Genomic DNA, 26,255 nt, shown 5'->3' with positions numbered 1-26,255 from the left:
TGTGGCAACACATCACTTTTTTTGGACAGAACCAGCTCAGTGCCTTTATGTGTTCTGCCAACAGCAGGCTGGAGTCAGGATTAAAACTGAATCTTGTAGGAAAAGCTGCACTTGAGGTTCTTTTCTCTATTTTGGCAATAATTTTTTCCAAAGAGAAATTTGTCCCAACACAGAAAACTCAGGAAGATTCTGTTCTTCTGTATCAAGATGAAGTTGTTTTTCATCATTGCACAGAGGAATGCTTCACTGGAGTTTTCTTTAATAACCCATTTTTATTCTATATGATATTCTTCTAGACATCAGTGGACAGGTTTTTGCCATTCTGCCTAACAATTCCCCCTTTAAGACAGACTCCCAAGGAAATTTCTGTTTGAAATGCCCAGCCTGGAGAGGATTTAGCTGTTGGTTAAGACAAGACTTTGTAACTCAGAGATGTTCTTACAGCATGCAAATTTCTGCCACTGTTGTTATGCCCAGTGGTAAAGTTAACTGTATTTATCTAGTGATGCTAATAACATCAGCAACAACTGTATGGAGGGTTAATTAAAGAGCACTTGCTTAATTAAAGAGCATTTGTACAAGGAATTCCCAGCAAAGGTGTTGTTTGGGTGCAGAATGTTTAGCTGCTGATCTTCAGTTCTGCTACCATGCACCAGGAGTGATAAATTAAACAAAAAATATTATTTACTGAGCAGAAATCATCATCTAACAAGATGTTGGTATCTTCTTGACATCTATGAGGACACAGCACCTACGTTACTCTAAAAAAAAAAAGTCTTTTTGCACCTTCAGCCAATAAAACAATTAAAAACTGTAGTTATGAATGACTCAGAGCACTTGTCCTCTTGCTGCAGTTTTTCAACAGCGAGACAGAACACAATTACTTTAAGGCATTGACAAAGAAAACTTTTTTTTTCTCTCAGTATAAGAGTGTAAATGCTTAATCCTCTCCTTTGTAACATGAAACACCACGGAGCTTCACAGAATACTGTCTTGCTCTTGTAAAACTGGCACAAACCTGATGCATCTGTAGTGCCTTCAAGCTGAGTTACTCAGAAACAAAACCAGAAGCAGCAAAGGAAGAACCAAATTCATTACTGAAGGTTCATTAAAGCTTCAAGTCCCATTACGTCTTCCAGCATATTACAGCTCAAAGAAATGAACAAAATAAATGTTTCAGTATTAAAACACTACTACCAATCTCAAATCTGTATAAAACCTGCAGTATGTCTTTGGAAGTCTGTATTTTAGGAGTGTTTGGATGTGTTTTAGGACACTGTTATTTAGCAACTGGAGAGAAGTAAAAACTCATAGTTTAGACACTTTGTTCAGCTGCTCCTTGAGATGGGCTCTGAAATGGCAGAACACCACTCCAAATGATGTTCCCATGTTTGGATTTTCTACAGAATTACAACTTTGTCAGCAGCTGCAAACTGCTCTTTCCACCACGTAGCTTGACATAGTCAATACCTGGGCTCCTGTTAATTAGGATGGACATTTGGTGTGGCCAAGGTTAGTGGTAAAATACACTGCCAGAGGACAAGGGGCCATGGCTACGATGCCATTTTGTTAATTAACTACAGTATGGGGCATTAAGTTGAGTGGTTTTCACATATGCCATTATATAAAGCCCATTAAAAAAAAAAATTCCATCCCAGGGTAAAGTAGGTTATGTTTAGTGAGAAAAATCAATGTTGTGATTGCACTTAGCACTGGAATTAGGGTATGAACACCCAGAAGATTGAACTTCCGAAATAAATATGCAGAAGCACCATTTGCAACTCTCCCTCTAAAAAGGGCATTGGGTTTTATATAACAAGGTCAACGGATGAATCAGAATTAAGTCAGACAGTACCGAGCCCCATACATTTTCAAATGCAGTCTGTACACATATGCTACAAATGATTTCACTGAATTTTTATTTACTTGGTGTTTTGAGTGCTAGCAAGGAAAAGTCTGTTTAATTCCTTACCAAAAGTTTGTTGACCTTGCTGTATGCTTGTGATTAAATATTAATTTTGTTTAAATCAATAGTGCCAACTTTGTACATAAAAATTTGTAAGTTATACTACCTCAACAAACCCCAAGACAGAGGACCTGGAGGCCAAATTATTTGACAGTCTCCTGTATTTACCCACCTAATATCACAGTATATATTCATTTACCATGTTTACTTAAGGCAGGCAGGTATGGTGACAATAAATGAAGACAAACAGCTGAAACAACTGAAATACAGGTTTACTTAATGTGTGGTTCCCCACTCCAACTGGGAAGTTCTTTGCCATGTCTACTTATTCACAAGTAGATGATTGTCCTCACACAGAGGCTTTTTCTACGACCTGCAAGCATCTACCAGACATAATTTGTCAGCTTGCACTTCCACCCAAAGTGGAGTCAAAACCTTCCCCTCCAGTGTTATTCTAGAGAATTTTCTGTGAGTGCCACTGAACTGTCCCTGTCACTTTGTCTATGTGCTCACCATGGTGGCAGTAACGAAACCACAGCCCCAAATCTGCTGCCTGGTGACCAAAAAAAAAAATAAAAATCACCCTTTCCTTTTTCTGGGTCTAAACACAGACCCTGCTAAGCAAGTCACCTACACGTGCACAAAAACCTGAGGGCAGCAGCTCGTTTATTTGAGGCTGATTTTCTGCGTGCTGAAAGTTCAGCACGGTTTTTGATCTCCTGACAAAAGCAAAGTTCGCCATGGAAAGATGAAAGACAGACCATCATTAAAAGAACGGCGCAGAACACCCGGGGTCAGCTTCAATCCCACACTGGATGGAGGGACTCCATCCATCTGAATGCAGGTTTTCCAGCTTTATGGACACATGGCAGCCAGAACACTGGCAAGATTTTCTTGCTCGAACTTCTAAGGTTATTAATTCATAGCACAGGAAATCTCTGGCTCAGCTTTGTCTCAAAATAACTGTCTCTCTTTAAGTCTCTCAGATGGAGAATTAAAAGATTTTGCTGGCGTGCAGAACAAGCAGCATCTCAAAGACATTACAGAGAGTCTTCAGCAGCTTACCTAGGAATCATTACTTAATTTTTGTTGAGACCAAGTGAAAGCATTTATTTGCTTACATAATCTCACAGCAAGTGAACTTCTGTAAATGTGCAATTTACAAGCAAATATTTCATTTCCAACTTGAAGCTTTCAGTTATATACGAAGATTTCCACTTAGCACCCTATTTTCATAACATGTCAAACTCAGAAATGAAGCTTCTAATTAATACCTTCTGATCAAATACAGATGAAAATCTAACTGTTCCATTTCACTGTCCTCAAATCACAAGAAAGCTCAGCAGTATTTAGACATAATACTATACAACTATTAAAGACAGGAACCAAAAGGCAATTGAATCAGCAACAGCCAGAGCTGAAGGTGTGACTTATGATTTAAGGAGCTCAAATTATAGCTTCCTATTTAAATTTAAATTTTAATCTTCCAAAACTGCTCTGGCTGTGGAAGGGTTCTGCTACCTGCAGCAGTGCTATAGAGAGGGCAGACTGCTGAGTACTCCAAACAGTTCTTCACACATATGATTTTGCTGATGTATGCTAATCCCAGAGAGCATCACCTCTCTTATTCCAGAGAAAGTCATGCTCAAAACACGGATCCAAGCAGGGCTGCACTGCCTGGGTGTGCTGTGACACAGGTAAGTACCTGCAAAGGAAGAATCTGAAGTTATGGGTAGAATAACACCCTGTGAGGCTGCTGAGGAGCTGAACAGCTCCCTGACTCCCTGTGGCCTGGCACTAACACCCAGCTGAGCACTGAGCTGGCAGCATTAACCAGAGGATGATTTAGCTTCCTGGATGGCTCACTGCAAGACCAGGAAAGCAGCAATGGCAGTGCCAGGGAAATGCAGAAGCACAAGGCAAGGGCTGCAGACAGGTCAGGACAATACCCAAAGCAGCAGCAGCACCTCTCACGTGGGGTGAGCAGTGCTGCCAAACTGCACTCCAATAGCAGGTTTACAGAGCAGCTTGGCTAGAGGAGGCTGCACTAAAGAATAGAAAGCTAAATCAATACTAAATTCCTATGACCAGTGATCTTCATAATAGCTGGAATAGTTTTCCAGACACTAAGCCGCCTGCTTCCTGTTAGGCTGAATATTCCAAGCCCTGCATCTTCTGTGCTCCTGATAAATGCCATGCTATTCCCGGCCCCGGCACGCTGTCCTTTGATCTGGGAGCAGTCTGGGTTCAGACCAGTGACCACTGCTTTGCACAGTCTCTTCAGCTCACATCTGCTGTCAGAGCTGCTGTGCCAGAAGACCTCTCGTCAGTGAGCGCTCAAAACATAAATATCAGGGGCAGAGGCAGGCTCGGTGTGACCGGGGAAGGGCTCATCTCACGAGCAGAGCGTGGGCACCCTGCACCTCCCCTGCTGGGCAAGGGCGAGGCTGCTCCTGCTCAGCTCTCTGCATCCCCACCCGTAAATCCTTGTCTCTCTGCATTTGTCAAGTTGGTGTTTCAACTTAACAAATGCTGACCCCTTTTGGTCAGTCTCCTCTGGAGCCTCGATGTTTCTTGCTACTTTTTGCTAACGGTTGCCCAGACCAGTAGAAGCCCTTGACCTTATTGACTGTAAAGGTCACGCGGTGAGAAATTATTTTACTGAATCTCCCAAAATCCAGGGAGCCTCTCCTGGTGGGCTGTTTCTGGGCTGCACTTTACAGTGAGTCTCAAAACTTCATGAGTTCTGCCAGAAAAATTTCAACTTCTTCCTGTCATAATTAATGTTCAGTCCTCTCCTCTTTTGTTCCAAGAGCAAATCAGGAGATTAAAGCCAGCTGCAGGAACCCATAAAACCCAGGCAAGAGACTAACCACAGCAATTAAGAAAGATTTGTTTTATTAAGTAAATATTTTTCCTTTCATCTTTCTATGTGAAATGAGTTGCTAGATCTCACTGCAGCTCTGAAGGAACAGGACAGACATCTGCCTGCAAAACATTTCTCATTAAAAGCTGAGAAGCCAAATGTGGAACAGAAGAATATGACCTGGTTAGCTGTGTCAACCCTTCAAATATGATCCTTTAATTTGCAAAATACACAGACAGAGTAAGTGTGATTAAGTGGCTACGGCTCAGCTTAGGGAATATGGGGATCAGGTATCAGCTCCAGGCTTCCTGCCCGACTCCACACAAGCCACAGGATCCTTGTTTGATCCATCCTGCTCTAGCAAGCAGATGTCCACCAGTGCTCTACGTGGCCACCTCTTTGGAGGTTTTCATTTACAAGCCACACGCACAGACAGGCAGCAAAAGAGAGCCCTGTCTCCACTGGGGAATTCAGGTACTACATTTATTAGGTAATAAATTACTGCTAATAGTAGTATTTCAGATTTGGTTCCCATTAAGAAGGGAAGTCCAAAGGGCCATCCATGCATTTTGTTTTCTTGGATTTCTACATTTACAGCACAGGCTAATCATCAGTAAAAGACCTCGCTCCTCAGAGCATCCCTTCTCCTTCACGCATTTTCTTTCTCGTGGTGTAACCAGAAAAGGCCTTTGGGAAACAACTTTTGTAGAAGAAGAGTAAACACCCTTTAAAATGTCAAAACAGCTAAAACCCTCAGTATTTAGTTCTTGCTCTTTGTTCCTTCCATTTTTCCTTTCACTTCAAATAGACCAGAATGTCGCTTTATTTAAAAGGACTTAAAAAGAAAAAAAAAAGCCACATCAAAACAAACAACAAAAAAATTGAAATATTTTACTTTGAAAATGCAGTAATCAAATCCTTAAGAACCTCCAAACCAGAATGTTTAAGCTTCTTGAGTACAGTGAGCAGCTGAGGCAGATTTCAGTATTTCTGAAGCCTCCTCTGTCAGGCAGATTGGACTCAATTCAGCTTCCTCAAAACTGCATATTTGGGTAACTTCACTGTCCATCAAAATTACACTAATTCCTTCCATTGGCAGTGAGGAATCCTGGGATCTGAAATAGCTCAAGGGCTGTTCTTTTGTAGTGTTTCTTACATAACTGCAATTCTCTGAGACTGCAGGAAAATCAGCTGTCTTTTATTTCAATAGGAATAGGTGCTTCACATCCCTTAGGAAGCTCTGAAGAGCTCAGCTGCAAGGCACGAGGTAGATGCTGTCAGCTGTATTTTAGATTTTTTTTTTTCCAAAGAAGAAATCCAATGTGCTTTTGGATGTTCCAGTGACACAGCTCTTTGGTTTGGGATGAATTCTGTGGTTAACTCTTTGCTAGCATTACCAGTTCTCTTGAGGTATCAGGTTTATTAAGTTTTAAAAGAAAAGGAGAAAGAGATGCTTTCTGTGAAGCTTGGATACCACCACTTAAACCACAGAGGCAATGACTGAACCTCCTAATAGATCTCATGGCAAAACTGCTTTTTCCAGCACTGAATGTTAACAGTGGTAGTTGAGGGGTTAGGGAAGGCAGGAGGAAAAAAACCCAAAACATAAAAAATATATATAAATAAAAGCAGGAGAGAACTACACAACACAGAGAATCTGGATTTCTCTTCCAAGCTGTGAGGAAACCTAATCTGAATTTACAACCTGCTAACATTCTGCCTCCAGCAAAGATAAACACTGCAAACTCCTGACGTTCCCAGCAGCTGTCACAGAGCTGCTACTGCATTTCACTCCAGCTCATCCTGCTTTCAGAGAAACAACCACGTCCAGCCCAGATATTTCCAAGGGGTTCCCTAATCCAGGTGAGTGTTTAGACCTGAAAGAGGCTCACAGGAGCTCAGAACATAAGGGAGCTCTTGCAATGCTGCCAGAAGCTCTCCCTGCCCTCTGCCTTGGCTGATTGCATTTATGGGGCCACTTAGGGGCAAAACTACTGATACTGAGCTCAGATTCTCAGAGCAGTGACAAGATAGGAGACAAGAGAAGAAAGCAAAAATCATGCACCAAATAGCTCCAGTTCAGCAAACACCTTCCTCTTCTTAACTCCCCACCCCACAGCTTCAAGAATTTCTTTGGACACAACAGTTGTTGCCAACTCCCACAGTTTTACATTTTACATGAACTATTGCAGGGATTAGATATTTAAGGGTTTTTTAAGCCTCAGCTCCCAGAGCCATTTGGAATGAATTCTCACAGCTATTAAGAAAGGAGGAAGATGGAAAACTGACGGCAGAAGAATAAGTGTTTTCAAGAACATGAATCCCTTATTTTTTTCTTTTTGTAACCCTCAATGCTCTTGCAACACTTGAGGATGTCATCTCAAAATAGAAAAATCCATTCCCATTAGGAAGGATGGAGATCCCCTGCTGATAAGCACTGTCCAAGGATGGCACAGAAGGAGCTCCTTCTCAGAGTTTATAATGCATGCATTAACCAGCAGATGGGAACATATAATTTGAGACATGGGACAAGGCTAATATTTCCAGCCCTATTTTCATTGCCCTTTAACTGTTACTCACGGAATCAGCAAAAAATCCAGGTTCACAAGAAATGCAAGGGTAACTTACTGAGGACCAAAGTCTTACAGAGCCTGAGAGGGGTTTGTAGTGATACTTTAAGACCTCTGTTCTCCTCATACCAAGCATTTTAGATGCTTGACCGTAGCTGACATGGGGATAGTCTGAGTTTGCAGTTTTCTTATGACTTACTCACCCTTTCCATTTCCTTCAGGAGTGAATGAGTAGAAAGGCTCTTTTCTAATTTGAAACTCAAGCTAACTGATGGCTCTGAGTCAAAGATCCATCTCAGGGACTCTGCAAGGAACTGAAAGAACTTGATGCATAGTCGTTGAGGTGAAGTCCCTGTATCTGAGGGAACACTCATTTATAAATTCCTTACACAAGGAAACATTGGAGCCCATGCTGTCTGCCCTGCTGTCCAAAAGTGAGATGGAATAAGCACCTTTCTCACAGGGACACGTGCTTGCTGAGAGAGGCAGAAGAGAGAGACAGAGATGGGTGTTGTGTAAACAAAACTCCTACCAGGGTGAATCCAGAGCACAGATTCAGCTGCACGTGGTAAATACGAGCTCATTGCCTCCACAGATCTACTTTATAGGGCCAGAGACACTTTTTAGATAAGTAAATGCTTTGAGATTATATTCCCTACTACAGGCAGTTTCTATTATTACAAAAAAAAAAATCTCTAAGCTGCATATTTGTGACATTCCCCCAGCTGGCAGAGCAATAGCACTGCTGAGGAAAATACTTACTGTTTGCAGTGGTTATTAGGATTATTACTTAGACCCCAAGTGACTTTCTGAAGTAATCTTCCCATGCAGTCCCTTTGTGTTTTTAATCCCATCCACACTCCCCGTTCAGCAGCTGCTATGAACACAGTTCTGCCATCAGCTATGAAGCTGTGAGGGTTGTGTTTCCTTTTCTCTTAGAGAAATAATTTTGCTGAGATCAACTGCTGGAAAGAGGTAGGGGGGCAAGTGTCCTTAAAACACTGAGAAACAGAGGAGCCATTCGCTCAAACAGTTGTTTCAAATGTGATGTACTGTGCTAGGTACTTTCCAAACAACTAAAGAAAATCCTGATGATCAGGTGGTTCACCCCCAAGATGCAGCACTGTCTCGTTTGTAATCTAATTAGTCTAACTTAAATTGACTCAAGGATGGAGCATTTTCCCACTGCCCCGGAGAGAACTCCCTGCAGACAGCAGGAGTCTGCTGACTCTGCAGGAGTTATAACAACATGTGCTCCCATCCCTTTAGTTCTGCCTCTTCTCCCTCTCCCTTTGAAGTACTGAGCAGCCCCAACCAGGGGCAACTCTTTGGCACAGACAAGTGCCAAAACTGTGATCACCAAAGCAGAAAGTCTGCTAAGATAACTGGAGAACAGAACAGGAATTATGGCCACGTGTTTCCCTCATATCTCTTGTACCACGACTCCAATATTTGGCAGGGTTCTTAATTTGCTCATCATAATTCTCACTTGTACGTGGTCACTTTAAGGCACGTTCACACTGCTGCTGATCTTAACTGTGTTTCAGAACAAGCCCACCTTGTGCTGTAATCTGCATGCAGGGTGTGAGAGAAATGCTACAGAGATGGTCTAGGGGGATAGAGCAGACAGAACTGCTTTTATCACAGAATTGAGCCTTAATCTAGTAAATGCTGGCAGTGATCTGTACTACAGCCTCCAAATTCGGTTCTTTTATGCTTTAAGTTTACCCAGCAATAGCACAAATCCTTGTGCCCCGAGGCTGTTGCTGGTAGTTTGTGTATTTAGGCACAGATCTGAAGCCCCTGAGTCTTCAGTCAGTCAGCAAAAACACTCCTGCTGACCTCAAGGGCCATGGATCAGATCCATAAAGCCCACCTGGGTTTCCATGGGGTCATTGCCTGGCCTGCCAGAGCCAGTGGGCACTGTCACATACAGGGGACGTGGTGGAACTTCCTGTGGCTCAGGAGCAAGAAAACAGTGCTGATAAATGACAGATGGGACGTGGCTTCAGGCAGTTCAAGTAATGTAGAAAACTGCTCTCATCCTCCTGCAGCTTCTTTTGTAACTTCAACAACCCTCTTTTTTCCCCAGAAGTGACTGAACAGAGAGACAAAAATAATTTTCTAATCATTAAGAAACTCTTCAAAACCTGGTGGGCTTTACCTTGCATATATCTGTCCACAAAGACACACCTACAGTATTTCATACACCAAATTTTCTTGTCCCTCTCCACTTCATCCCTCTACATTTGCTTTCTCTTGCCTTTGTATAACTCTGCAACTCTGCACCTCCTCTTGTAATGGTCCTTTTTCAACGAGGTTGCCAGATGATAAGAACACAGACTATGAGGGGTCCTCCAGATTGGCAAGGTTTTTGCTATATTAAATGAAAAAAAAATAAAAATTCAACTCCTTCACAATTCCTTAGTGAAGAAATTACGTTCCCACCTCGTGACTTTGTCTGCTGTCCTTCCTAATAAATTACCTGCTCCTCCTCAGGCCACCTTGTTTCTGCCTTTGGGATACACTGTTAGAAAGATGACTTGTCTTTGCTGGATTTAAATATCCCAATAAAGGGAGCCCCTTGAAGTCTTTCCACATTACGTAAGTGATGCCCAATTCCTGTTATGGAAAACAAGGAATAAATACCAACTAGAAGAGAAATGAGCCAGCTGTGGGGCTGTTACACTGAGGGATTAGGTACAAGAGCTCGGGCAGTGATTCATTAGGAAGTTGCTTTCTCTCTTGTATGTTTGGTTTATCTTACTCCAGGCTCAAGTGCCCAATTGTAGCAGCACTCACTGCTTGCAGAGCACCTCAGCCAGCTCCTGCCTCCCTGCCCACAGAGGGCTGGCAGAGCCATGGCCAACACTAATCACAGCCTAGCCAAGAAAGGCCTTTTCCTATAGAAACTCACCAGCAAGAAAGGAAGGGACAAGAACCGCACTGAAAATAAAAGCATGACTTAACACTTTTTTATACAAGTCACTGTTTGCCCTTTCCAAAATGCTGAAAGGCTTTGCTGGAGATGGGGCTGCCTTAGGAGTGAGCAGCAGATGTCTGTGCATGAGAAACCATGAGCCTTCTGTTTGTTGCTGTACAGCTCCAGGACCAGGTTTGACACCTTTAATTTGCCAGGCCCATTGAGATCATCAATATTATCTCAATAACCATCGCTGGACATGACCAAGAGCGACAGTTCCATCGTCAGCTACTGCAACAGCACCTTTTAAGGACCCTTTTTAAATTTTTTTTTGAGGCTGTGCCTGTACTTGAAGACAACTGGGGACTCTTGAAGCCATAATGAACAGAGTGAAGCCTTGAGAGGGCAACAAACTGCTGAGCTCCTTTGACATATTGCAGGAATCAGCAGGAAGATTCTGGGATGTATCAAAAGAAAACCAGCTGTCGGTGAAAGCCAGAGGCAACAGCTTATTCCTGGATGCAGATATTAAAGTCATGATATACTTAAAACAAGAAAAACCACCTACAAGATAAAATAGATCAATACATTTGTAAGTCTCATTGTGTTTATTGCTTTTTCTTGGAGAGGATTCCAAACCAGCCTAAGTCACACTCCCTTTATCATCTCCTGGGGAGTCTCTTTTTTCTCCCTCAATGACTCTCCCCAAAAGCCATTTCAATTCATCCAACTACAGCCAGCTACTAACTGCAGGGATGAAAATCATTTTGTTTCAGCTTGATGCAGCAGAAACTCATCTAGACCTAAACAGCAAATGACAGGGCACAACACAAGCACCTGATTTAGGGCTGCACAGGCTTCAGCAGCAACAAAGGATCTGCTTTCTGAAAATGCTGAAGCAGCTACACACTGTATCAGACTAATAACATTCCAAATGAAATGCTGCTAACCACGTGCCTGGATAGGTGAGCACACACAGAGCATCCCCTGCAATCAGACTGGAAGTGCTGCTACAGGATCTCCACCGTGACCTTTAACTTCTCCAACAGTTTCTGCTCACAGATAAAGCCATCTCTAGAGACAAGAGTCTGAGGAGATAAGGTTGGAAATGTCAGGGCTACATCAGAATGGTTCAAACAGCAGACACTGAACAGAAAGATCACCAACATATGATTATACATCCTCCTGCCACTCCCTTCTAACGCCGCTTCCTTTCAGAGCTCAGGGCTGGCAAAGTTGCTGCACATTCTGTTTTGGGCCAAAGACAAGCAGTGTGGGCTCCACTTCTATGCTATTCTGTGAAGTATCTCTAAAAACAGGTGAGAAAAACTTGGTTTACAGGCTTCCTTTTGTTATAGTAACAACCTGTCTCTGTGAGGGATATTTCAGCACTGGCCCCTATCCACCAGGAAGCTGATGAGGCTGCTTGGCAGGCACAGAGGGTGGTGTTGTGGGACTTGCACATTACATATGCCAGCCTATTTAATGCCTTAGCAAACCTCTCCCTGTCTCCTAAGCCATTTACTTCCTTATTTGAAAGGTCTTAGATAAAACCACCAAGAGTTATGGGGTATACAACAACCAAGGATATAGAGAAATGACAAGTACAAAGAGAGGAATATGAATAATATACAGAAGAGGCCATTATTCTATGTACTGAGGGAAAGTGTTTCTTGCTCCTTACAAAAGGAAGGATTTATCTTCCCCTGATCAGAGGTGACAAAGCTAGAATGTTAATGCTAGAAAAACATAGGGAGGGCAGGAAGAAGGCTGCCAGCAATTTCACTTTGATTTCATCAACTGATCATGCAATTATACATTTATTTTTTTTTTTGTGAGCAGCAGACACTTTCACACTTGGAGTACCCCAGGGGAGAGACAAATTACTAGGTCTCACAGATCCTTCTACAGAATTCCACACACATTTCTGTCAAGCAAGACATTGATGTTCTCGATCTCACATCCTTTAGGCCTGACACAACTTGTGTTACTGATGTTAAAGGGGACAAGACTGGCCATCAGGTACTAAGTCTTCTCTCAGCAACAGAAGTTTCATGAAGACAGAATTCAGGGCCAGCTCTGAGTCTGCCTTGCTGTGGATGAAAATCGGGTCAGGCCTTTAGTACCTTGAGCTCCCTTAAAATTATAGTCCCCTCTATAATTAAAGTCCTTCCCCCATCGATCACTGGGGCTTCTCCTCCCTGCTCCAAGTCCATGTGTCCCTGTGAACTCGCAGCTGGGGATGTTTATTAGCTCTCAGCAGTATCGACTATGTCAGAAAACATCACATAAATGCAATTATAATATGCACCCACTACATGCTCTGCTTTAATGCTCACAGTGCTGAGTTTAATGCAAATGCAACCATGTCAGTGTGAGCAAACTCTGAGCCAACACAGAGGTGATAAGGCAACCCCAATGAGAAGGGAGGTTGGACCATAACATTACTGTGAGCACAAACAGCAGCCTCAGGAGAAAAGCTCTGCTGTGCTGTCATACTAATGCATTATTAGAGAGTTTATACCCCAAAAGGGTTTTTTAAAGGGAGAAGAAAGAGAAAAATTCACATGATAAACTGCTAGAAGAACCTTGATTTTGTTTGGATCAAACTACTCAAGGTCCAGGTATTATCTACTTGCACATGGAACCAAAAATCTATCACAATCCCAGAGAGCTGTTGTTTCTCTCATCTGTAGGGAGAGTGGGTGCTGATTTTCAGCATGGAGAACCACTAAACTAAGTAAATATTAGCAGTACAGCTGCACTGCATGGAGCAGAGCTGCCATGCAGTTGAAATGCAGAAAGTGTGCCAGCCAATATCACTGTGGTGTAATACTGAACCACCCACAGCAGTGAGCCAGTGCACGAGATCATTTGTGACTTCATTTTATGTCATGTGCTGCAAGGACATTTTACAGCTTATCATGACAGTTTAAGGCCATCCTTTCAGCGCATAAAAAGTTAAAAAATGAGACGAGACGGCCCATCTCAAATATGTAACTGTTGCTATTGAAAAATAGCAGTGGAAAGTATCAAAAAAAAAATCTCAAAATTAATGCTGGATTAAGTACTTCAGTTGGGTGTGAAAATTTAGGACACCCTCCCTAGCACTGATCAGACATACCTGGACTGAAGGACTGGCTTCATCAGCCAGCTGACACACAGCTACTGAAGTATGCTTTTAGTTGTCATCTCATTTAGTCTTTCACTACCAACCTGCTCTCTCAATCCAATTTTATTAATTTTTAAGAACCTTTGCCCCCCTCCAATCCCATTATATCGGCGATTTTAAAACAGATTTTACTGTAAGTGATGCAGAAAACAAACACCGCCCCTCTCACCTGCTTCTACTCCTTCTTTCCCCCTCAAAATGTCAACTTCCCACACTGACCCCCCAAAAACCCTTCAACACTTTGGCATTTATTTGAAAATAGACACTCGTTCTTGCAGCCCTCCCAGCTGGAATTTCCCGGCCTCTGTTTGTGGCATTTGGAAGAGCGGCGACCTATTTTTTTATTTTTTATTTATACCTCTGCTATTCACACAGCTTAAGGCCCCGGGATGAATGCATCTTCCCTGGATCCTCCCTGCTGGCTCCTGACGTTCGTCTAAAGCTCCTGGTAAAAACAAGGAGCGGGAGCTGAGCCGCCGTAATGCCGAGGGTAACGGGAGGTTCAGGATGGCAATAAATCCATCAGGAGAGTGGGGAGATTTACTTTTGAATGGGGAGGCAGAGAGTTGAGAACCAGGAGGCTACGAAATCATTACCAGGACGAGAGAGGGGTTTAAAAGAATGAAATTGTATTTCTACGTTTGCATTAAAACTTTCGCGAGCGGAGCCGAACGAGGGGAGAAAAGCAGAGAAGTGGTGTTTGTATTCCCTCAGCTGAGTGCTCAGAGTATACTTCAATTATTAGGATTTGCCCTCTATATACATGTAAAAAGAGGCTTCACAGCAGCAGTAAATAACACAAACCTTATAAAAACATGAAGTCACCTTGCAGAGGCAGAGCAAAGCATGAGAGCTGATCTGTGCCTCCTGTATTGTGATTTCCATATGGGAATGAAAAGGCTGCTTTCACAGACAAGGCTGGGGCCTACGGGCTCACAGCCTGAAAAATAACACCACCTTTTCATTTGTAAGCTGAACAAATTTAATGTAGGAGCTGGTGATGGAAAACGAACTTAGAACCCCACATTTCTCTTTTTTTCCAGGGCAGAACTGCACTTTGAGTCACGAGCTTTATTAATGGAATAAGTGCATTTGTCTCTTGCAGGCCTGAAAAATAAAGCACTGAGCAGTAACATATGGAATATGCCTTAGGCGAGAGATTTTCTTCTGGTACTGCTGTTTTTCTAATAAAACTGAAATCATGGCATGAGCGCACGTGTTCTTATAAAGTGTTTCACAGGGGGTGGTCTAAAATAAAGGCACCCAAAAAACACAGACTTTTTTATAATATTGCTAATCTCAACTGTTCAAAGCACAATGATCTGGGGGATCCCTAATCCCATGAGGTGGAAGGAAATAAAAAGAACTCCCCTAATAAAAAGTTTTCCCCTCTTGATTCCATCCTTCAAATCTTTGGTGAAATTCCTCTAAATTTCCTCTGTAAATATAAGGGCTTGAAATATCATTTTACAAGGGGAAGTTGCAACTCTCCTGCCATCCCACAACTGCAGAGAATGCTCCTCTAAAATAATCCCTGAGACTGAAATTCCTGAGGAAATTGTGAACGTTTAGCAACACCGGTGTTAAAAAAGCATGGCAGGTGGTGACTTACAATCCTACAAATTCCAGTGAGCTTGTTTCCAGGCACATTAAATACCTGGGAGGGGGTGTCAGACTGGCTCTTTGGCTGACCCCAGCCTAAACACACACATCTTAAAGAGTGTGTATGGATGTAAACCTTCCCACTAGTCCATCTCAGGCCTCTGAACCTTTGCTCTAAGATTCAAAGGCACAGAGCTACCTATGGGCATCTCTGCTGCTTCAGGCAGTTCTCTGCCTTAATTTCCCCAGCTCCTGGAGCAGTTCCCCTCCCTGCTCTCCCAGCTGTGTTCCAGGCTTTCAGCTGGTGTTAGTCAAGAGCTTTAGGGCAGAGGAGTGATAAGCACTCTAAGCACAAGGACTACAGAAGAGCCTCAGGCACTGAGATTACCTTTACATTTGAACACCTTTGATGCAAGGTCCTGGACAAGAAATGCAGTTGACTTATGCTCAGTAAAAATTTATGTTCTTCCATTCTCATCCCAGTATCTAGCTGAGTCTAAAACTGAACAACCTGGGAAAAAAAAAAATTCCACTTAAAAAGTCGTGACACTCAAGAGGGCTTTTCCTCTTGAAAACAGGGATGAAATGGATCTGCCTTGTTAAAAAATGACCAATCAAACAGCTTAACTTCCACTGAGTCTATTTTGATTTCAAACTCACATGTCAAAAGTTCCAAAGGAAAGTGCTTTCTGGTTTCTTGTTTCACACTCACAGAGTGGCTGATTGAAAACCCAGGCATCAGGGGGAGAGCTACAGAACAGGAATGTTATGCAACAAACAGCCTGACACAACATCAAACCACTTAGAACTTCAGTGCACACCACGCTCTCTTATTTTAGCCCTTCTGTTACACCTTTTTGCTCTTTTTTCACTGGCTGTAATAAAATATAGAACAGTGATATCCTCCCCCCTTTTTACTGGTAGTATCAGATTCCTCAAGAAACATCTAACATGAAACCCTAGTTGATGATTCCCACCAGGAGCTTGTGTTTATACCATATGTGTATGTGGCACATGAGGTACCTTCTGTAGGGTTGTTAACATCAGCAAACGTGTCTTGTGAACTGCAAAGTATAAAAAAAAAAAAATTCTCTTCTGTAGATGTTTGACAGCAAAAACTGTTTTGCGTAAACTCCAGAATTCCATGGGTACATATCACTGCCTGAAAGGACACGTGCAGGTCTTCAGAATCAGAAGCAGAAATATAATTAATTAAATGAAGGAGACAACGAGCAACTAAATTTAACAAGCCAAGTTGAGATTAATGTCCTGTTCCCTTCCGAGAATCTGGGTAATGAATCAGATTTTACACTTCGTGTTCTCAACAATGTCTGCAGAGATAAAGTAATGGAATGTCCATTACCCTGGCATAAGATTGACATATTCTCATCAAATGCTTTGTGATTGTATAAATAGCATGGAACAAGGAAAAAATCAGGAGCATACAGCACGGAGAAAATACCTCCAGACACCTCATTTGTTCTATTCAGCCAGAAGCAGCAATGCAAGCAGAGAGATGGAGGGTATATTAAGAGGCATTTGTGCATTTCAGCATTTCTGTCTTACCTGAAGGTGCTTGATAAACCCAATGCATATAAATAAAAAGGAGAAGGATTGGAGTACAGGTGATCCTTGGTGCTGATGCTGACTTTCCATTCCTAAAGTTCTAACTCAAATATGATCCCTCTTAGTATTTTTTATACATGATTATCAAAGGTGTAGCACTTCTAGGCAGGAAAAGCATTTTTGTTTATGGTCCAAGCCATGCCAACACTGTTTTGTAGAGGGCAGGCAGATCAAAAAGGTTGAATGACTTACCCAAGATCACACACTGACTAAATTGAAAATAAAGGACCAGAATGCATTACACCCGATTTCCTTTCCCATGCTGTCTTGTACACCATGAAATCTAATTTTACCAACTGACTGGTTTGTATTATTGAGTTGGGAGTCTGTCCACTGACAGCAGGAAGTATCTCCTGTTATTGGACTCCCCAAGCAAAGGTCAAAGAGCAAGTAAAATGACAGAGTTTAAGCAACACCACTCCACTCCAGCTATGAGATGCCTGGGTGAGATATTATTGATTAAAGTTTTCCTTCCTCCTATTTTACAGCCATGTAAACAGATAAGGAATTCCAGGTCAGATGCATTTCCCAAACCACCTGTGCAATCCCAGACACAAAGAAATAGTGAAAACTGAGCTTTCTGATAGCTTTATCTGTCCAGAACATTCACTTGTTGTTTTTGGTTACAACTGACACTGACATGGTAATTTCTGATCTTATTCTGAGAGTTGCTCAACTTATGAAGCTGTCAGTCCTTCCTGACACCGGTGGCAACTTTTATAAGACAGAGATCTAAGGTTTTTAGTGTGTCAACATCAAATATTTTGTGAATATAATTGGATGATGTGGCATTTCCAAAAAAGCTTTAGAAATGGTGCATTTCCCCTCTCCATGTCAGGATGAGATAAGCTCAATGAATGGACAGAACTGCAGTAGAATAAGCCCAACTTGTTTGGTCTCTGATGACACTTTAACTCACCTACAGTGAGATTCACTCCCTTAACATCCCACCAGCCTGAGCCTATTCACATTTAAGTCTTTAAAATAGGATTAGGGGATTTAAGCAGCACAGAAGCTTTGCATTTTCCATCTAGCTTTCTTAATGAATTTTTGCATTAATGGGAGAGAGCATTACAGCCAAGCTCTCAAGGTTCTCAACAAGCCAACTCAAAGAGAAAGCACAACCTCCCCAGCGTTGAGCAGCAAAAACTGTTGTTTGCTTTTGTGCTGAGATGGGATTTGGACTCAGATACACAGAAGGGAAAAATAAGTGATGAATTTTTCCTACCTTTTCATTACTATGAGGGACTTTTTAGCTTGATGGTTTTGAGTCGATACTCAAAGCCAGTCTTGAATAGCTTAGTACATGCTATTCTTTAAATAGATCTGACTGAGAAGCAGTTCTTGACAGCCTCAACAACCCAGATCACATAAACAAAGGTTTTTAAGACAGAAAAATGAACAGCCCACATTAATTAGCAGCTATTTACTCCTTTTAATAGGCAAACACATAAAAATGAAAACTGGAAGTCACCCCATCATCCCAAACCATCTCAATCTCAGTCACCCTGCGTCACCAAAGTTTACAAACTGTTCCTCTCTGCTTTGTGCAGCTGTGTAGGCGGGCTTTTATCTAAGGATCTGAACATCCTGTAGAAGCATTAGCTAATTAGATTTCTTGCAACTACTATAATATCAGAAGTACTCAGAAGAGAGATAAAGGTAGGATTAAACCACAGAGCCAGGTCTCATGAGAGCCCCGTATCAAACGAGCTGTGCCGCCCGCAAAACCGCCGCACTTTTCTTACCTATCAGCTCCATCACTGCTTTTTTTTTCCCAGGCTCTCACAGGTAGGATTTTGTTCTGTATTATTACATGCCCAGAGGCTCCAGTCACAATCAAAACCCTAGATAAAGTGGCAGGAGGAGAAATTTCTATCTGCACATCAAGGTGACGAGTCCAAAGACACAGAAAAACTGTTCCGCCTCACCTGCCCAAGTCTGCAGAAGAAATGCAAAGTGAATCCCTATTTCCTGCATCCTCACCTGCCAACAGCAAAAAGTCCAGGACACCTTGGACTTGCTACATGTACACAATGGCTGCTTAATGCTTGGAAGGGAGTAGAAAGGCAAAGAAAGCAGCAGGTGTATGGAAACCTGTAAAAACCTTCCACTCCAGACGAGGAGAGATGAATTCTACAGCTAACCCCTAAGTGCAGTCTCAGCTCACTGTCGTTATTTCAAAGTTTTAAAAGGTTAGGAAATACTCTTTCAGGAGTTAAAATGTAAGTACAAACTACTCTCACTAATTTGCAATTCACTGAAGATGAGAGTTCAAAAAAAGGAGGAGTGAAGGAAAGGGACAGCTCGGAATGGAACGAGGCTGCCCCAGTTCTCTTCTTTAACTTCACGGAAGGTTTCAGAAGAAAAAAGGAATAAATGCAATCTGAGCATAAGGAGGTCTAGTCTCCAAACCAGACATATGCCTGGCTCTCATTAGAGTTCCTGGGAGATGTAAGCAAGCATCTGTCAGGAGAAACCAGACCCTATGAAAAAGTAGGGATATAAAATCCCAGATCGTTTCGGAGAGGCAATAAAAACAATATGGAAAATTTATAACAATCCGGTGTAATTGTTCAAAGGTAACTGCTTCAAGGACTCTTATGAGGCTTGTAAAGGTTTTCCAACTGATAAAAAAGGAACAGCAGTTTTAAGATGGGATAATTTAAAGCACAGTTCAGCACAGCTTCGCAGGAAAATAGGACAGAGATGAGCATGTGTTGGTTGCTGACCTTCTAAAGCAAATGTAAAGAAAAACCATTCTTGCTAATAAGAGGGTATGATATTTATTTTTGCACAAAGCATTTTTAAACAGAAAAACCACTCAATCCCTTTAAAATTTGATAGTTAAACACTAAAAAGTAAGTTTAGGGGTCCCAGACTGAAAGCTTTGGGTGCAAGAAGACACCGACTGACTCAATCAATGACCTAGTTTGGAATCTTTATAGTTCAAGAATATTCATCTGTGATCACAGTAAGGAGCACAGTCCTTCCTCTGCTGTTTGCTCACCCTGCTCCAAGTTGTTTCCCATTTTATGCACTGGACTCCCCTTTAAGTAAGAGAAACATGAACATAACTGTGAATACCACAAAGGTATGCTGCTAAGGCTTAAAAGAATACATTTAATTGTTAATCAAAAGTCACTATAATGCTGCCTAACAAAAAATTTGGAAATTATTATTGTTTGCAAAGAGTGCAGCCTATTCTGAATTCCACTATATTCTTGGAAAAGGTATTATCACCTGAAAAGCAGTTTTATGGGTCTATTTTATAGGTTATGTATAAAATAATTCCTAGCTTCTGGAGATTTAAATTTAAGATATTATTTTTCCCCTGAAAGTATTAATTTTCCTCTGAATACTTTGCCTGTTCAATTGCTTCCAAATTTTGCTCTGTTATTAAAAATACATCACTTAGCCTAATTTTTATTTTAATCATAACAGAATCAGGCCAGATGTCTATGCCTTTAGCTGATGTCTTGCTTCAATACGTGAAAATATAGATATGAGCAGAAACCAACATTATATTCAACAAGAAGCAGTAAATATCGTGGGGTAAAATATCCCTCACTGGGAAGAAACACTAATATTGAAGGCATAAAACATACAATGGGTCTGTTACAGCATGTTTATTCGCAATAATATAGTTGTCACGTTTCCTTGTTTATGCCTCCTTTGAATTTCCTGAAATCACTACTGGAAAATGTTAAAGCCAAAAAGGTAATTACAATCACCCAACCTTGCCACCAATGATTCAAAGCAATGGAGCTCACCTGTAAATCATAACAGCTTAAATCAAGCTCAGGCCACGAAGAGCAGCATAAACTACAATTACACTCTTTGGCCAGGCCACAAATGATGGGGAAGCAAGAAAGTCGCTCTGCAAAACAACCAGGGGGCTGCAAATGAGCTGTCAAGGTGTGCATGTATTTTGGAGAGCCCTCCAAAAACTGAGCACTGTGTGATGGGTTCAATCCTGGAGAGCTAAGGACCAATATCCCAAGGGGCTCTGCAGAGAGACAAAAGCCTGACGTTTTTTCTGCTGTAAAGTGAGACTTTTTCTGCACTGAAAACGCTGTGTTCTAGACTGAACTACCTTAAGGCACAAACACAGAACACCAGAGAGAAGACACTGAGATCATTAAATCTTTACAAGCACTTTAAATTCTATTGACAAGAAGTAACAGAGATTAAAAGGAAGGATGGAAATGTGGTGGCCAACAGCCATTGTATCACAACTGAAAAGCAAGAAAGGGTCAGAATTACTTGCAGAAGTCACTGGTAATTTGTGGTCTGACTTAACTTGCTGATCTACTTTCTACACTAATTGGCAAAAGGAAAGATGATGCATTAAGACAGATAATACTTAAGTGATCCATATTTTATCATAGTTACCTTTATGCTCTCATATTGATTTTGTACATCTATACTCACACTCCTTTTCAACCTTCTCCAGATCTCCTTTCTCATTAGTATTCTTTCCACAGCAGCACAGAACAATGCAGGTTCAGGGACCCTGAGAGACATCTAGTCCTGTCCCCTCCTCCAAGCAGGGTCAACACTGAATTCAGAGCAGGGTGCTCAGGGCTTTTGGATTTTGAAATCCTTCAAGGACATAAACTCTATAACCTGTCTGGGCTCCCTTTTCAACCTTTCCTCTTCTCCAGGCCACACAAGCCCAGGGGTGTCATGTTTTCCTCTCAGAGACTACTGCATAGGAAACCAATTTTTAGTAGCCTCCAGCAATAGCCAGTACTTTCTTGTCCATTCTGGTTTCTTGCTGTAATTCCTACAGTAAGTATGAAGACACAGCAATGTGGCTGAATTAGAAAACTGGGTGACCCTTAACACAGGAAATCCTGATGAGGACTCTCAGCCTGCTGACAGGCACCCAAAATACAGTGTCACGCTGCATCTGAAACAGAAACTGGTTACAAAAAACCTGAAACCCTCCAGAAGCAGCACTGTGTATAAATAAACTCCCTGCCTGCACACAAGACATCTGATCACAGACTGTGTTTGAGAAGTAAGTGCTGAGGTTGAGATCAGCTCTTTGACTCTGTCGAGATGAATCATTGTGGTGGCCACTCCTGCAATGAAATCAGCCAGCAGCACATCAGTGTTGTCTTCCAGACATGAACTGAAACATTTGAGTATCCCTGGGAAGGCAATTTTTTCTCGACTCAACACTTTGCCATCTAGCCTTGAAATGCTAGATGTTGTAAATATGATACACTGCTGCTATAAAAGTGGGGGAAAGTGTCTGAAACTCAAAATGAGAAGGCACTGGGAGGAGGGTTTCCCCCCACCTCAATGCTATATCATTCTGATACTTACAAATAAAATCCCAAACCATGATCTTGCACTACAGAAGTAGTCATTTGTACCTATTTGAGGTTGTCTGAGTTGAGATATAATGCTGTTCTCCCAGTCACAGTCCATTGCACATCCCCTCTGCCCACATGTGAAAGTGTCGGTGAAAACTTGCTGCGATCTGTGGCCATCCAGCCAACTGTGGAACCCTTTGGAGAAACAGAGGTATTTTACAAGGCATAAAATCCTCTGGACACATCTGGGACAAGCAGAAATTCATCAGTTTGAGATTCTTCTTTCACATTTCTATCAACAGGGTATTGTGGCATAACTGATAGACCTGGTGCTGACTCCTGTGAGCAGCTCACCCCTCAGAACAGCGAGAGATCTCTGCAGCTCCTACATTAAACCTTTCTTCCCTTGCTGAGGGTTCAATGCTTTAAGAATAAAAGTGTGAAATCAGCAGACACATCGTGGTGCTGGGCGTGTTGTACTCTTGACATCGCAAGTCTTTGAGGCAGACACTGAAAGAAGTGGCTGCACATCTGTAAATGGAGGGTGTTGGTTTTCTGTGTCTTTAAGGGGCACCTTCAAAAGAAATTGTGGTTAGAACTTTTCCCCTGAAAGCTTCTACAAAAGCCTTAAAGTAAATCCTTCAAAGTATCCTGTCAATCATTCTGCATTCCACTGACTAAATATTAACATTACATCCATGAAGAGAAACAGATCTTCGTGGGGTTTTCATAACGTTAGCATTAGTTATGAAGGAGTTTGAACTGAGCTATTAACTAGTACACATCATGTCCTCAGAGTGTCAGAATTCTCCAGGTAATGTCCTTGATAAATAAACAATTCCACCTTCCCAACAGCATTTTCTAAGGAACTAACAGGTTTTTTTGTTGGAGTGCCAGGACACTCAACACACAGACACTCTCAAACAAATGAAGATCTAACTGACCCAACCTCAGGTAACTCATTATCTGATTCTAGATATTCTCTCCTTATGCATTTGTTTGTGTTCCACTTTTTTCCTGTTAGCAAACTGCCAATAAACACATTAATATTCACTTGTGGGAAACGGTTCAAGAAGACTCAAACCAACATGACAGGAAGCAGCTGTGTTGCTACTCAGGCCATTTCTAACCTTCATTCCAGCCCCCATCACAAGCCCTTGAGATCCCTCCTGATGTTCACAGCAGAGCAGTGGCTACTTTAGGTATTATCAGCCCCAGATGTTTGTCACCTCCCCAGTACTGGCACTGGGTGCTCTTCTGAAGGATCTCCATGAAACCACAATGAGCAGGTGCTTCTAATGCAACTCTTATATTATGGCTCTCTTTTCTAATTGAACCCACCAATGCCCAACAGAAAAAGACATTAAAAGACCTTCAGGTAATAATAATAATAAAAATACCTTCAGGTAATACCTCAGTTAAGCTGAGAGAATAATGGAAGAAAAATGGGCATGATTGGGGCCTGGATTTAGATGCTACTAAAAAGCTGTATTTGTTTGGCAATTCAGGGCAACAGCTGGAGGGGCCAATTGAGGGGCACATTATTCTGCAGCACAGTAATGGGTGAAGAGGCATTTTCCTACTGAACAGAAGAATAACCACAGCACAGGGAACACCGTAAAAAGGGCTAATACAGCAAACTCCTCATCTCCTCAGGAGTGCAGGCAAACTCCTTGAAAAAACTTTCTATAAAAAGAGCAGGAGTTATTCTCAATGGTGCTTTATTTGCAGTTGTAGCAGCTGCTCCTCAGAGCCATGACTGTTGCTTTGAAAATAATTCAGGAGGAGATTTTGGCACTTTCTGCAGTAAACCCCAAGATTATGGGTAGTGTTGCTGAGTCACAGTGATCCATATTTTGCAGTTTCTTGTGTCTCCCTCAATACACTGGAAATGCTGTAGGAATACACCAGAAAACCAACTGTAATTCTCAAAATACATTTATAAACCTTGTAGTTGGGCAGACAGTGCTTGAGCTTGTAAAATACCTGTAGTCCAGAGAAACCCCAAATACACATTGTTAAAAAAATTATCCTCAAAACCATTCCATAATTTTGGGGAATTGTGACAAAGTCTGTGACTTTGTTTTCAAATTCCTGAAGTAGGAATTAATGTTTTGTACTCTGATTGGGAATCAGATGAAGGTAAGTGGAACTGCAGAACTGAAATGCTACACACTGCCCTGGAAGGAGAATTTGCTCTTTCAAATGTCTACAGAATCCCCAAGGTTTCCTCCTACTGAGGAAACCCAAAGATTCAGAACCACATGGCCTTAATGAGATTCAAATGCTCTTGATTTTCCTTAATATAATCTATATATTCTCCTGTTCAATTGCCAAGGGCTGCCTCTTCCTTTCCTCCCTGCTCTGTCATCACAAACAGCTGAATGCTGGAAGCAAAGAAAGGAAACCAACACAGAAACCTGCCCTGAGTTTTTAGAATATTTTAAAGTGTTTGCTTTAGGATAGCCAGAGAGATCCAAAGCCCAGCTTTAAAAGAGTCCTTGGGGAACACCCCAGACAATCTGAATCTGCACAACTTCAGTTAACCTCATTAATACAGAATTATCTCAGTGGAAACAGTGGAAGCTAATACAGAAATCTATGGAATTTCGAAAAAAAAAAATCCATTCTGCTTGTAACTAAAGATTCTCTCCACAGAGTAAAAAGTAGATGAACCAGGACAAAAAGAAAAAAAAAAGGAAAATTTCAATTACCCTACCCCAAATGCAGGAAAACGACTCCCCTTTATTATCAGCACTACTTTGGTTTCTAAACTTCTTTCACTTTGCCCTCCCAGGTCCCAATCTGTCTGTAAATCATTCTGTATTGTCAGGATGGGTTATAAATTACAGCAGGTTTTTTGGGTCAGAGAGTGTCTCTGTGTGGCACCCCTGAGGCTCTGTGAGGGTCCAACACTCCTGTGAACATTTTTTAGGTAATGGAAGGCACTGGTTTCTTCCATTAAATGGAACTGATGCCATTTGTTAGTGATTTTCTAGGAGGTGTCTAATAATCTTATTTAAAAACCAAAACATGCAAGGCCAGCCAAAAGAGAGCTCCTAATGCTCTTTAGCCCTACTCTAAGTGTGAGCTGTTCCAGCTCTTTGAACTGTGATATCCCTAAGGACAAGGACAGGTTCTGTGCTGCTCCAGGTGTCCTGCCTAGAACAATTCCAGAGCTGCAGCCCCACAAATGCCTCCAGCTCTGCTCTTGCCCATCACCCAGCACACCTGGCTCTCAGGGTCTGTAACTCTCACACATTACAGTGATTTCACTGCTCCCTGGCACAGCAGAGCTGTGACAGGCTCTTGTAAAAACAAACCAGGATACTTCTCAACTACCAAATAAACTGCTGGGGGCAGGGTGAGCTGCAATAAGCTGAATTTTCAAAATGTATTGCAATAGGATAGGTCACATGATTGGTTTATTCCCAAATATTCTCTTTATTCAACAGTGCTTCTTAATTTTTTTTCTCCTTTTCTTTTTATACCTATCCATAAACACAGGCACGTGTTGGTTGTAAAATGGCTGGAATCTTCCCTGCAGCACAAGAACAAGAACTGTTTGACTGCAGATGAGTTGGTTAATTGTATGATAGAGTCTTGAACCTCCCAGAGTTCAGTGCTCAGACACCCACAAAAAACAGGAAGATACTCAAAGGAATGTGTGGGTCATTCCCAGAGCAAGATAACCCATCTAGTACAACTCTGCTGTTAGAACATCAGCTTGCCTAAGTTTGCAAAGCTTGTTGGGAATCACAGGCTGCTTAAAAAAGGAGCAGAGAAACCCCTTCTAAAATACACTCCTTGACTAGAAGGTGTCCTTACCAACTATGGATTTTGCACTATGCATTTAAGAGCTGAGGAACAAAGAGAAAGCTCAGTGACAAATGGTTTAGCAAACAGAATGGCCAGTGTGTCAAAGCATAAGAGGCAGCAGGAAAACCAGTATGAATTTTAAAAAAAGGTTATTTTACTGCCATAGTTCTTGCTGGTGTCAAATCCAGGAAGAGCAACTGCAATCTCTAATCCTTGGCCTAATTCCAAAGTAATAACAACAGAATGGCCATAACAGGGGCTTTATATGGGTCTTATCACCACAATCATCAATAGATTCAGTCTCATTAAATACTTCAGTGCTGTCACATTAACAGAGAATAAAGAATTATCCATTTACCATGACAAATACAGGGACTCAAAAGA

At 41.8% G+C, this 26,255-nt stretch overlaps 1 protein-coding gene across 1 annotated transcript in view; it reads right to left on the bottom strand.

The window, feature by feature from the left end:
• TMEM132C (transmembrane protein 132C) overlaps positions 1-26,255 on the bottom strand; it is a 203,100-nt gene that overhangs the window by 90,840 nt on the left and 86,005 nt on the right. The window lies entirely within an intron of this gene.

The sequence above is a fragment of the Neopelma chrysocephalum genome, unplaced genomic scaffold, assembly GCF_003984885.1.
Source record: "Neopelma chrysocephalum unplaced genomic scaffold, ASM398488v2 Primary Assembly neopelma1_77, whole genome shotgun sequence".
NCBI classification, from domain to species: Eukaryota; Metazoa; Chordata; class Aves; order Passeriformes; family Pipridae; genus Neopelma; species Neopelma chrysocephalum.
This window is presented reverse-complemented; position numbering and strand designations above follow the sequence as displayed.